We start from the raw sequence: 11,353 nt of genomic DNA on the forward strand, positions 1-11,353 counted from the left end.
AAAGATTTATCTTACTTGCCTCTGTGTGACATCGCGGTCAAGGCATACCTTACAACCCACTGTTGGGACTCCTACACCAAACGGTTTGAGGTCTAATTGAGAATTCTTATCGAGGAGATCCCCTTGACATGTTGGCGGGTCTAGCACCGTCAACATTTTGGCACTAGAAGGAGGGCCAAATGACAAGCTAAATCCTCATATCTATTTTGAATCTCTACACGTCTATCATGGTTAACTACTGAGTTGCTCTTCCGAAATGTATGTCTTATGGAAATGATTTCATCATCTCAGAACAACTCTCGGATAACTTGTCTCATAAAAATTTTGATGGTGGAAGCTACATAGCCTTGGTTAGGCACGCGGTCGGCGTTGTAGGCTCATGCAAAAGACATGGATTCTTTGAAGAATACATGAGTTGCGTGTTGTTCGTCTACATGCTTTGAGGGCACCCAGTGCACTGGTGTGCCACGCTGCCCGAAATATCTATTCATTCTCTTGCTCATATGGTTGCAGAGATAGACCGTGCTTTCAATCACGTTGACTATAAAGCACTCAGTAAAGAAATTCTCGAATTACGAAAAGCACCCAATGAATCCGTTGAATAGTTTCACAAACGCCTTTATAATCTTGCATACCGATTCCCGGAAGATGCTATTAAATGGGAATTTCTTGATGGAAGATTTGACTATCTTCTTCACATATATGAACCCCGCTCAGCACACTTCAGTGATGGAGCTGTGCAATCACAGGCAGGCACAGTTGCTGTAATGAGTGACTGTCCGCCTTCACCTCATCAAAAATCTCCACCACCGCGGAGTGATGTGGGAGATCATGCACATGCCTCTGTTGAACTGTCACACTCTCCCACCCCACCTTCTCTTGAGATTTGTACAGATTTGGCTTGTAAGCCTAATGGTTGTCATGTGGACTCTTCCCCTCGACCTTCGTCCCCGCGTTCTGTTGATCCTCTGGATTGTACTATCTTGTATTCTCCCATTCCGGACTCCTCTCCTATTGTGAACGAGGATCAATTTGTCGACGGAGATGGTTTATGAAGCCAACCTGCACCATCATTCATGATGAGTGTGTGCGGGAATATAAAGAAGAATCCACAGTGAAGGATGACTCCTTTCTAGCCGCGCCTTATCCACTTTCTCCTGACATCCCTTGTGATTCTGCCACTGCTGATTTCCCCTGTGAAAACTCATTTCCGGATGCTTCTACTTCCGATCATTCACAGGACACCTCAGATGTCAGTCTATCATTACAGTGCAAAGAGAACATGTCTTCCTCAGAAAAACCGTTCAATCTGTCATTTATCTTTCTTGAAAACACAAAGGGTGAACATCTTTGCTTCTCATCTACCCCTCTGCCCGATTCATCAAATCATGAGGATGCCGACAAACGTCCTGAATTTTCTGATCTTCGTTGTCATGATCTATTCATTTCCTCATTTGGTTACAATGTTGATTCAATTGTTGTTAATCTATCCAACACATTGGTCTACAATGATCTATTTATCGTTGAGGTTGAAAAACCCCAGACTGTCAAGGCATTTCAACCAAAGTTTATGGTTATGTCAAGCCCTCGCTATCCTGAGATTGGTTTCACTTCCGATCAGGAAATTGTTGAAACACTCAAGGCTCCTCATCACTCTCTGCTTTGCACTCAAGATCAACCAAACACCCAGATTTCGCTTCCTCCACTTGAACTACATGATCCCATCACTCATGCATTGGAGGAATCTTACACAACAAGCACACATGCACAACACAAGTGGTCTACCTTTCTCACATTTGTTTGCATGTCACAGTCAAGAGAATGCATACACTTAACATCTGCATGCATTGTAGCACAACATCATGGTAGCACCACATAACGCAGGTCATGCACTATCACTCATCTTTGTTCTATGGTCACTTGTAAGATCAAAGTGTGTTTGTCTTCATTTTCACATCTTTCTTGTTTGTTGGTTCGTAAAGTTGTCTTGTTCGCAAACCTTGCCTTCACCCACATGGGTCAACCAATGTGTCGGTCATTGCAATGGAAGTATCACTTCACGTGAGATTACTTATGCACTGTTAGCGTTGGAGCAGGAGTAGTGTTTTCTTTTGAGTTTTTTGCTTGCATGCATGTTTTCTTACTTGTTGTGTTTGCTTGTTTGTCTACTTGCTTGTTTTCCTACTTGATTTTCTTTCGCTTTTGCTTCTACTCTTACTCTTCTTTGTTGTTTGTTAGTTCGCTTGTTTCATTTCGTAGGATAGTTTCACATGAAACCATGTATGAATCTTGAAGCACGCTGGATAAAGTACAAGAGGTTGTGTGCTGCTATCACTACTTGGTTATCTATCACCCTCCCTCTGTATGAAGAACTTGTTACTTTCAGTCCATGATATGTCGATGGAAAATACGTACTGTTCGGAGTGAACCTTGGTGAAAACACAATTCTTGTGCGCTAACTAGTGTCACCTACTCTAGTCGGTTGTTTTTGGGTTAACCCTTGTCAGCTCAGTCAAGTAGAGTAAGGTAAGGGGGAAAACCTTAACAGGAACGTCAGAGGTATAATAAACTACTTCTCTGCAGGAAAAACCTCTTCTGCTCTCAATAAGTTGGGATCTCTCTTTCGCCTCTAAAATGAATGTGTTATGCACAGTTACGAAGATGAAAATGAAAAAAATGAAAAAGTGAAAAAAGTTTGAAAAATTGAAAATGAATAACGCAAAAGAAGAGAAAGGCTTCCTGCACAGAGAGGTGATGCAAGTAACTCTGTTTGGGTACTGACCAAGCTTGCTGGCAACAAAGTCATGCTTGTGTTCCTATGTGACTCTGTTAGGGTACTGTCCAAGGCTGCTAGCAGTGGAGCAACCCCAGAGATGAAACCAAGACTCTGATGACTATACTACTTTTACACCAATATACCCTTCAGCCCCAATTGAAACAACTGTGTTGACTTGGCTTGGAATGTGTGTCAATCGACCAAGAGTTTGGTAGATGCTACATATTACAATCAAGCTAGTGTGAAACCAAGAGGAGCTGAGAACTGAGAAATACTTTCGAAGGTGTTAGACTTTATTTTCACGAAAAGGTCCATTCAGAGAGTTGGAGTTCTACCAATGTGTTGCCAAGTGTTGTAGCAGCTACAAACACCCTCCAAAATTTTGCCTTAGCTTTGTTTTGGAGCCTCCCTTCCAACCTTCACAGCAGCATGTCTTGCTTCATTAGGTTCACAAGCTTCAGTGTTTTGCTTGCACAAAGACATCCTGTCGATCACAGCTTGATGCATTCCCCTCACAGGCTATTCACCTGGACTTGGTCCAACTGCAAGCTAAGTAGCTTCCCAAAGAAAATTGTGCATTTCTAGAGGGCAACCAGCCTTCCCTCTAGAAATTGCGCAATCCTTTCTGGCAGCCTGCTGGGCTCCAAGATTGTGCAATTCTGCCAGTCAACACTCCCAATAGGAATTGCACAATTTTCCCTAGCATGGCTTCTTAGCCTAGAATTTGTGCAAATCTGGGCAGAAATCAACTTCTCTACCCAGAAATTGTGCAAATCTCCTGGGCAGCCAACCCAGCTTCCAACCATAAATGCATATTGTCTCCCAACAGTCGAGCAGTCTCTTGCATGTGCAGCTGAGTTCACTAGTTCCCTCTAGGACCAAGCAAAACTAACTTGCATGCATGGGTTTCTTCTCCCAAGGTAGCATGCAAAGGCATCCCTTGTTTTAGGGATCTTTTTCTAGTAGTTGGAGGTTACATGCAAGGATCATTTCAGAAACCTCCCACCAAGTTTCGATTTCCCTAGATTTGTGGCATGCACGTCATAACCTCGATGTTATAAAAAATCATCATCCGGATGCTACAAAGCTCATTCCTCACATCAACCTTACAACGCTGACATCCCACATCACATCTAGGAGTCGTCGGCACATTCAGCTCAGTTACTTTGGGGTAAGCTCGCTTCCCATGCCTTGTGTTGCATTTCAGTCGCCTTTTGTGTTTTTGCTTGTGTGAATATTGTTTGCTTGATTTCAGTGAGAACTTGCTATCGTTTACATGTATATTAGGTTGTCCTAGCATTGTTTCAGTTTTCATTGCTATCTCACTATTGTCGCATGCTTGAAACTATTTTTCACGAACGGTCACCGATTCAGCGACTCGCCTCACCCACATGAATGTTGTTCTGTTTTTTGCATGCATGATCATTCACTTATGCTTACACTCAGTATCACCATGCATTCAAACTCAGATTCACTTTCAATTTCCCGTCGGCGAGTCTGGGTAGCCTTGGCCCGGACTCTGCCTCATTAACAGCCTCACCAAGATAGCATTGTGTAATCCTGAGAGGGAAGACTCTGTCTTCCTCTCAGGAAATGTGCATTTCTACCCAATGACTGTCCCCCAGGACTATTTTGTGCATTTCTAAGGGATAGTGACTGCTGGCCCAAAAAATTGCGCATTGCAGTCACTGAGCCTACAGTCATTTCTAGCTGAGATTGCGCATTGCGCAGTTCCATCAGTCATAGTCCAGCTGGACTGTGCATTGCATAGTTCCAGTAGTCAGTTATTCTCCTAGCAACCCACATTGTGCCTTGCGCAGTCTTAGCGGTCAGTCTCCCGACCTCTCTTCCGAAATTCCGCATCCTTCATGATTATTCACATAGGTATGTCACAAGTCTGTTCTCAAGTTCATTTTGGTTTTCGACTAACAAATTGCTTTCCATGAGTGTTTCCATGTCTCCAAGTATTTCAGGTGTTCATCTGCCTCTCAGTAGTGTAGGTACAATGGTTTCCAAGAGGGCAAAGTCGAAGACACGGTTCAGAGCACACTTGGGGATGCAGTCGATCAAGTGTCTATGAGCTTGCCTACTCACGAAGACATCAAGTTGTTCATAGATAAGGGCATCAAGATATGATAGCAGTAGCATCACAATGAGCAACATCATGAACAACATCTGAAGGCAGCATACCGGATGCAACGAATGCAAGAGGAAGGTTGTTGGCAACACAGAGGCAAAACAAAGTTGCAAGCTCAAGCAGATCCTCTGATGATGAAAGCAACTTTGGAGACTCAGGCTATGAGGTGACGACGCAACATAAATATTGTGCGAAGATAGAGAATGGAACAAAGAAGGAGTTGCATGTGTTGAAGCAACAACTCAAGGAAGAACATGAAGTTGCACAGGCAAATGAATGAGTTGCAACAAGAATAGGAACAACAGTGGGCGCAACATGCACTCACGGATAAAACTGCGCTTGTACATTTAAAGATCCATCCCAGCAGAAGGAATGGAGAATACATGGTGAGTAGTGTTGTTGATCGCATGCAAGGGATTCAATAGCATGCTTGTCATTGTGCACACACATGCAATCCAACCCATTCAACACACTCAACAAGGTGAAGACAAGAAGCAAGTCCAACTGGAGCTAAACATGTACTTCGACAAGTTGATGTGCATGACCACTAGCACACACTTGAAGATCAACATGGACATTATGCATCAATGTGTTTCTGATTCAGCCGCACCCAAGAAGACCATGCACATGTTAATAGACGAGTTCGATGAAGGAGCCAAACCAATGCACCAGATGCAATGGAGGCAAGAGTTCACTTCAGCAAGATGTCACCATGGGGTGCATGCACACCATCACGGACGACCAATCTTGGCATCAACTCACCACTTTCGCCATCACATGCATGTCAAAGAGTTGGTCTCATCACGACGGACCGAGTGTCAGTGATGTCTTGCATGGCCTGCTCAAGCCATGTTGTCTCACATGAATTCATGTGCATTGTAATGTAACGTCTTGTCAATAGTTGGATGTAACAATCATAGAGTAGATGAAGAGTCATGAGGGTAGATGAACTGTCACAAAGGGGAATGTCAAGGGTCACCCCACCCTTTTCTATAAATAGTCCCTTGGCTATAAGACTGTCTTGGAAAGAGCTTGGACAATATTGTAACGCGCCTTGGCTTCTCCACTACACGGAGCTAGTTCATCTTTTTGGAGTAGCAGGCGAATGTGGCTGTAACATTCCACTGTTGGGGCTAGCAGGTTTACATGGACGTATTGTATGATTGGAACTTACACTTATTTATATAATAAGAGCCAGCACGTTTTCACACATGTATTGTATCTGTTGTAAGACTGATCTTTAACACTTGTAATGCATGTTGCTTTAACCTTTGTTCTACATCTGAGTTGCTTCATTTGTTTTTAAATAATGAATCCATATAGGTGAGGATAGTTTTAAATAGAGGAGGAATGACCTGTTATAGAGTTTTATGAACCCAACATTTTGGACTACCAAGTGATTCCATCATCGGGGGCTGCGATAATAGATATTCTAGAGATATTAATGATGTATCCATGAGCTATATTCAAGGTTATAATGCTTCATTTGTTGTAATGCATAATCTATTAATGGAAATGTGTTGTATATTTTGCTAGTGTTGTCCCGTCTATGTCGACTATTATGTCGGACATCAGACAAACCTTTCATATGAAGCTCGTTGTAACAACCGTTGCACTCATTCGAACTAATCTGTGAATGTTGTATGTGTTATCTTACCTTGTATGTTGTGACTGTCGCATTCGTGTGGATTGCTCCATCGGAAGCTGTGTATGTCCGGTGTGTTGTGTGTTCCTAGTCGAGTTGGGAATAATTCCTTTCAACCTAGAAGTCACCTTCACCCTCATCTCAACCCACCTATCTTAGAACCTCTCATACACCTTCCTTGACTCACTGCAGTGGTCACACCCTTGCTACTGACAGAGTTATCTTACTTGCCTTTGTGCGACATCACAGTCAACGCATTACCTTACGACCCACAGTTGGGACTCCTACACCAAACGGTCTAAGGTCTAAGGTATTTTTCAATTTTTCATATTTTTTCATATTTTCATTTTTTTCACACATATATTTTTTTTTATATCCCCTTTTCTTTTTCTTTTCTTTTCTTTTCTATTTTTTCTTTTTCTTGGAAATCATTTGTAGAATGAAACATTATTTACAACAATCACAATCATGAAATTTCATAGATAATCAACTTATGATCCTATAAATTATAGGACCCTAACATTCTCCTTGAAGCAATTTGAGACCTTGGCTCCACAAGTTCTCATTCTCCTCTTTTGAGCTTCAACCTTGTAATCATCCAAAACACTTGCAAACAAAATCAAACCTTCAAAATAACCTTGAGCTCTGATACCAAACTGATCTATAATGCAAACTTGAAGGTGATGGAATAATGAAACTAAAATTTTATGTATTTTAGGCAATGGGTCACTTTGAAAAACACATAAATAATGGTTTTTAAACTTATTTAATAACATCAACAGAGACAGATATACCATTTCAAAAACACATAACGTAAAAAATGATAAAAGAGTTCACCCCTCTCTTGGGCTACATTTCCTGGTCCAACTTCCAACGTTGGGCTTCTTTCATTAAGTGCTCAAAATTATGTTTACATGGTTTTACATTGCTCAAAATGTAAATATTATGTCTCCAATGGATTCAAAACAGTCAAAAACTTCCAGTTGGACTCTTGTTGGGCTCAATTTGGCCAAAAATTGAAGTTATGCTCTCTAGAAGTTTTCCCTGCTAATTGATCTACAAACTGCACTGACCTACTAACCATCCTATGAATTTCACAATTCCAGGGTGTATCAAGCGAAAATTTCGCCTGGATCCAGCAAGATTTGCGTTGAATTGGGTGCAAAATGTCGCTCTGTTTAATTGTCCAATAAGGCATGTAGCGGAAAATAATGGCCACATGGGGCCATGCACCTTGGGCTAGGGCTAACCGCCCACCCCCATTTGCATAGCCCCAATCTCGTCGAATATGGTTTTGTGGAGTGCCATAAAACCAAGGTCATTCACATTTTTCTGCGCTCGAACACCAAACTTCGTCGAGCTCTCCATTGTGGTCCTATGGTATGCGTTGCGACCGTGGGTTGGGCTTAACTCTAGCCCCCCACAACTGTTGTGCTCTTATACATGACTGTGATCCAGTGGTTAATAGTTGAGGGTGCCAAAACCTTGGGTTGAGGCTAAGCCCAAGCCCTCAGCTCCCCTGCCTTCGGTCTCATGGGTGTGGGGTGGCTAGGGGCTAGGGATTAGCCATGACCCTGTCCTCCAACAACAATATACAAAAAACTTAAATACAGGTTTGGAACTATATAGGTTAAGTGTTGTATTTCTACTCCACAGGTCTCACATTCGATTTCGGTAGAGCCTTTGGCCAACCCTTGCCCAATTTTATTTGACCCTGAGATGCCACATGGCAACCCATGATTGGGCCACATGGCGTCCCATCGTTGGCCCAAATAAAAACTCAACCACCAATAAAAGCACAACAAATTCGAGCCAGTACGAAGAGGTCAAGTGGAAGCTTGCCATTAGCCCAAATTTTATGGTCAACTTGCCTAGTGATCGTACGGACTGCCCAATTAACAGTGCTGTATCCAACATGCAAATTTTTTACATGTTTGGGAAAATGATCAAAACGCGATATCGTGAGCATACGATATCGGTTTTGAGTGATTCAAGTTGCGTTGGATTCAGGTTATCAAGATATATGATTTGGTATAGGTTTCAAGAAATTTTAAACACTTTTAATTTTGAGCTCATTACTGATCCCGTGGATCACTTTAAATTCGTAATCTCCCTTTATTTTATTCCACTGGAAATTAGTTTGGTATTTGAACCACCTCTAACTTATTTCATGATAATAAATAAATACTTCAAGGGAAGGCATAAGTTACAAATTTATTTAATTAATAATAATTACAAGCAGGTGAGGTCCCACTAGACTCCTATAATACTTATCAAATACTCATTATGTTACCTTGTAAATCCCATCTAAAAAAATTAGCAAGTAATCATAAGAAAATAACATATATATCATATGAAAATTTTGAAATCAACACCATATCAATCGTATACATATCTTGTCCCTCTCAAAAACATAATGTATAATATCCATGTCATCATTCAAATATGCCACATATTTCCCAACATGTCCAAAATAAAATGTGTCAACTGTTAAAGAAAAGAACAATAAATAAAGTTCACTAAATATCTCAATGTAAATCACAGAAAGACATCTCGCTTTTTCCCTCCTCCTTGACCTTGATTTTATGAGGTTTAGAAGTAGAAGTAGAATCATTGGAGTCTAAATTAGGCTGATCTAAAGGGGTATATCACACATAGTAATTTATACCCAAAACTTTCATTAACCAATACTTAGCAGAAAGAACCCAACTTAATGAAATAAGAGACATCATTTTACCCACAGAGGATCATCACTCCAACATGGTCAATGAGTTTCTTTAAACCCAAAAATACCAACTTGAAAAATAGAGTATGCATTTTAGGGAAGAAATTTTATGGAAAATGCAAGCATCGCGAGTGAAGCAATGAAAATCTCTTTAAACCATAGAGATCATGGATTATCCTTTATCAATTTTATTCTTTGGAAACCATAACCAACGAGAGAGAGGAGAGGAAAGTGCTTGAAATCATACATTATTTGAGTCCATTTTACTATTTAATAACAAATGAGTAACCACAACCAACTAAGATAAATACTAACCTCTTGTAATTGTGCAGGCTGAACTCTTATACCTTTTGAGAAATTGGTTGAGCATCCAAGGCCAAGAACAATTAAAAATGATCTAGAACAAAGCCAACCATCAACCAAAAAAACTTTCCACATGAAACTACAAACTCAAGCTTGCAGGGATAACCACTTCCCAAGGTTAGGCAATTGCAAAACCATTACATAAAGACAACATTCCAATCTCATTAATGCATGACCAATGTAGTGGCCACATCAAGCTTCATCTTCTAACCTTGATTATTGATCCAAACACATAGCAATGTCAACACTTGTTGAAATTGATGTTTATCATATCATGTTTTAATATGATAAATACACATAGGGTGGTAGCAATAATCCCATATTATTGTCCAAATCTAAAATCATACCATATAAATGCTAAAAAAAATTGAGTATCACTAACATGTAACAAGCATGTGAACCTAAAGTGTGTGCCACTTGTACCATAGTTCATAGCATATTCATGTTATATGTTGTTTGTTGTTAAGTGATAACATTGAACCATGGTTTATAGTCACAAGTTTCGAATGCCAACATATGAAAACCCTTATTTTACACATTGATTTTGTTCATTTTCTGATACATGTAATATGTGTGTGTGTGTGTGTGCGCGCGCGCGCGTGCGCACATGCCAGTAAACACAATATGTAACCAATGCATGACAAATTATACATATATATAATTGTAGAAGAACGTGCATACCATTTAGATATTCACCCATGTTTTTCTACTCAATGCCACATTATAAAAGCATATATCGAAAACTCCACCATGACGAAAGGTATGGTAGTGTCATGTATAGAATCATCATACCATATCATAACACAAACAAACACTTAGGGTGATTTTCTTTCTAGGATACCCCGTCTACTTTATATCATTTATCATATTTGCATAGCAATGAAAACAATTTACAATTTTTTTACTTTTTATTTTAATCACAAGGGTGTCAACAATAATCACATGTCCCAATCCAACTAGCTGAAAAGCCCCCAACCAAGTAGCAAGGTGAGACATCTCAACTTGTACTTTAATCCCCTCCTTTAGACCACTAATAAAATATTCTTTGGAGAAAGAATTAATGATACCTTTTGTATAAATTCCCAATTGCTTGAGGGAAGCAACAAAGTCTTCCAAATAGTGCTAGTTTGGCACAAGTTAAACACTTGCCCAGAAAAAAGAGTATTAATTTCAAATTAAGCATAAAAAAAATTCACAAATTGGTTCTAGTAATGTTTCATCCATGGGCCTTCTTATGGCATTGTAATTATTGCCAATACTCTCAATCCATGTATAACACATCCAACTAAAGTTTTAACAATAGATCATCATATTGAACTTGTTTAGATCTCCTTTAGGCAATATGTGCAACATATGGCATGGATTGTCCTAAAAGGGTGGCCTTGTGCGATGCCTACCTTTAATGGATGATTCACCATTAACTTGTGGCCTTAGGTGCCCCTAGTAATGCTCCATGTCCAATAGTGATGTAATGAGATTTGTCATTGGTCATTGGTTTTAGAAACCTCTTCTTCCATGTTGACCTTAGAGACTTTTTCTTCCAATGGGTTGATCCTAACATCCATGGTACTATTTCTTATGACTCATTAGACCCTTGGGTTCATTGAAAAAGTTACCTAAGAGCTATATCAATGACATAATTGTCTAGTCAATTTAATGTCTTAAATTGCTCTACATAAATTATCAATCCGGGTATCGTAAACTGAT

The sequence above is a fragment of the Pinus tabuliformis genome, chromosome J (assembly GCF_031772625.1).
Source record: "Pinus tabuliformis cultivar Carrire ecotype Pingquan chromosome J, CPIR1, whole genome shotgun sequence".
Classification (NCBI taxonomy): Eukaryota; Viridiplantae; Streptophyta; class Pinopsida; order Pinales; family Pinaceae; genus Pinus; species Pinus tabuliformis.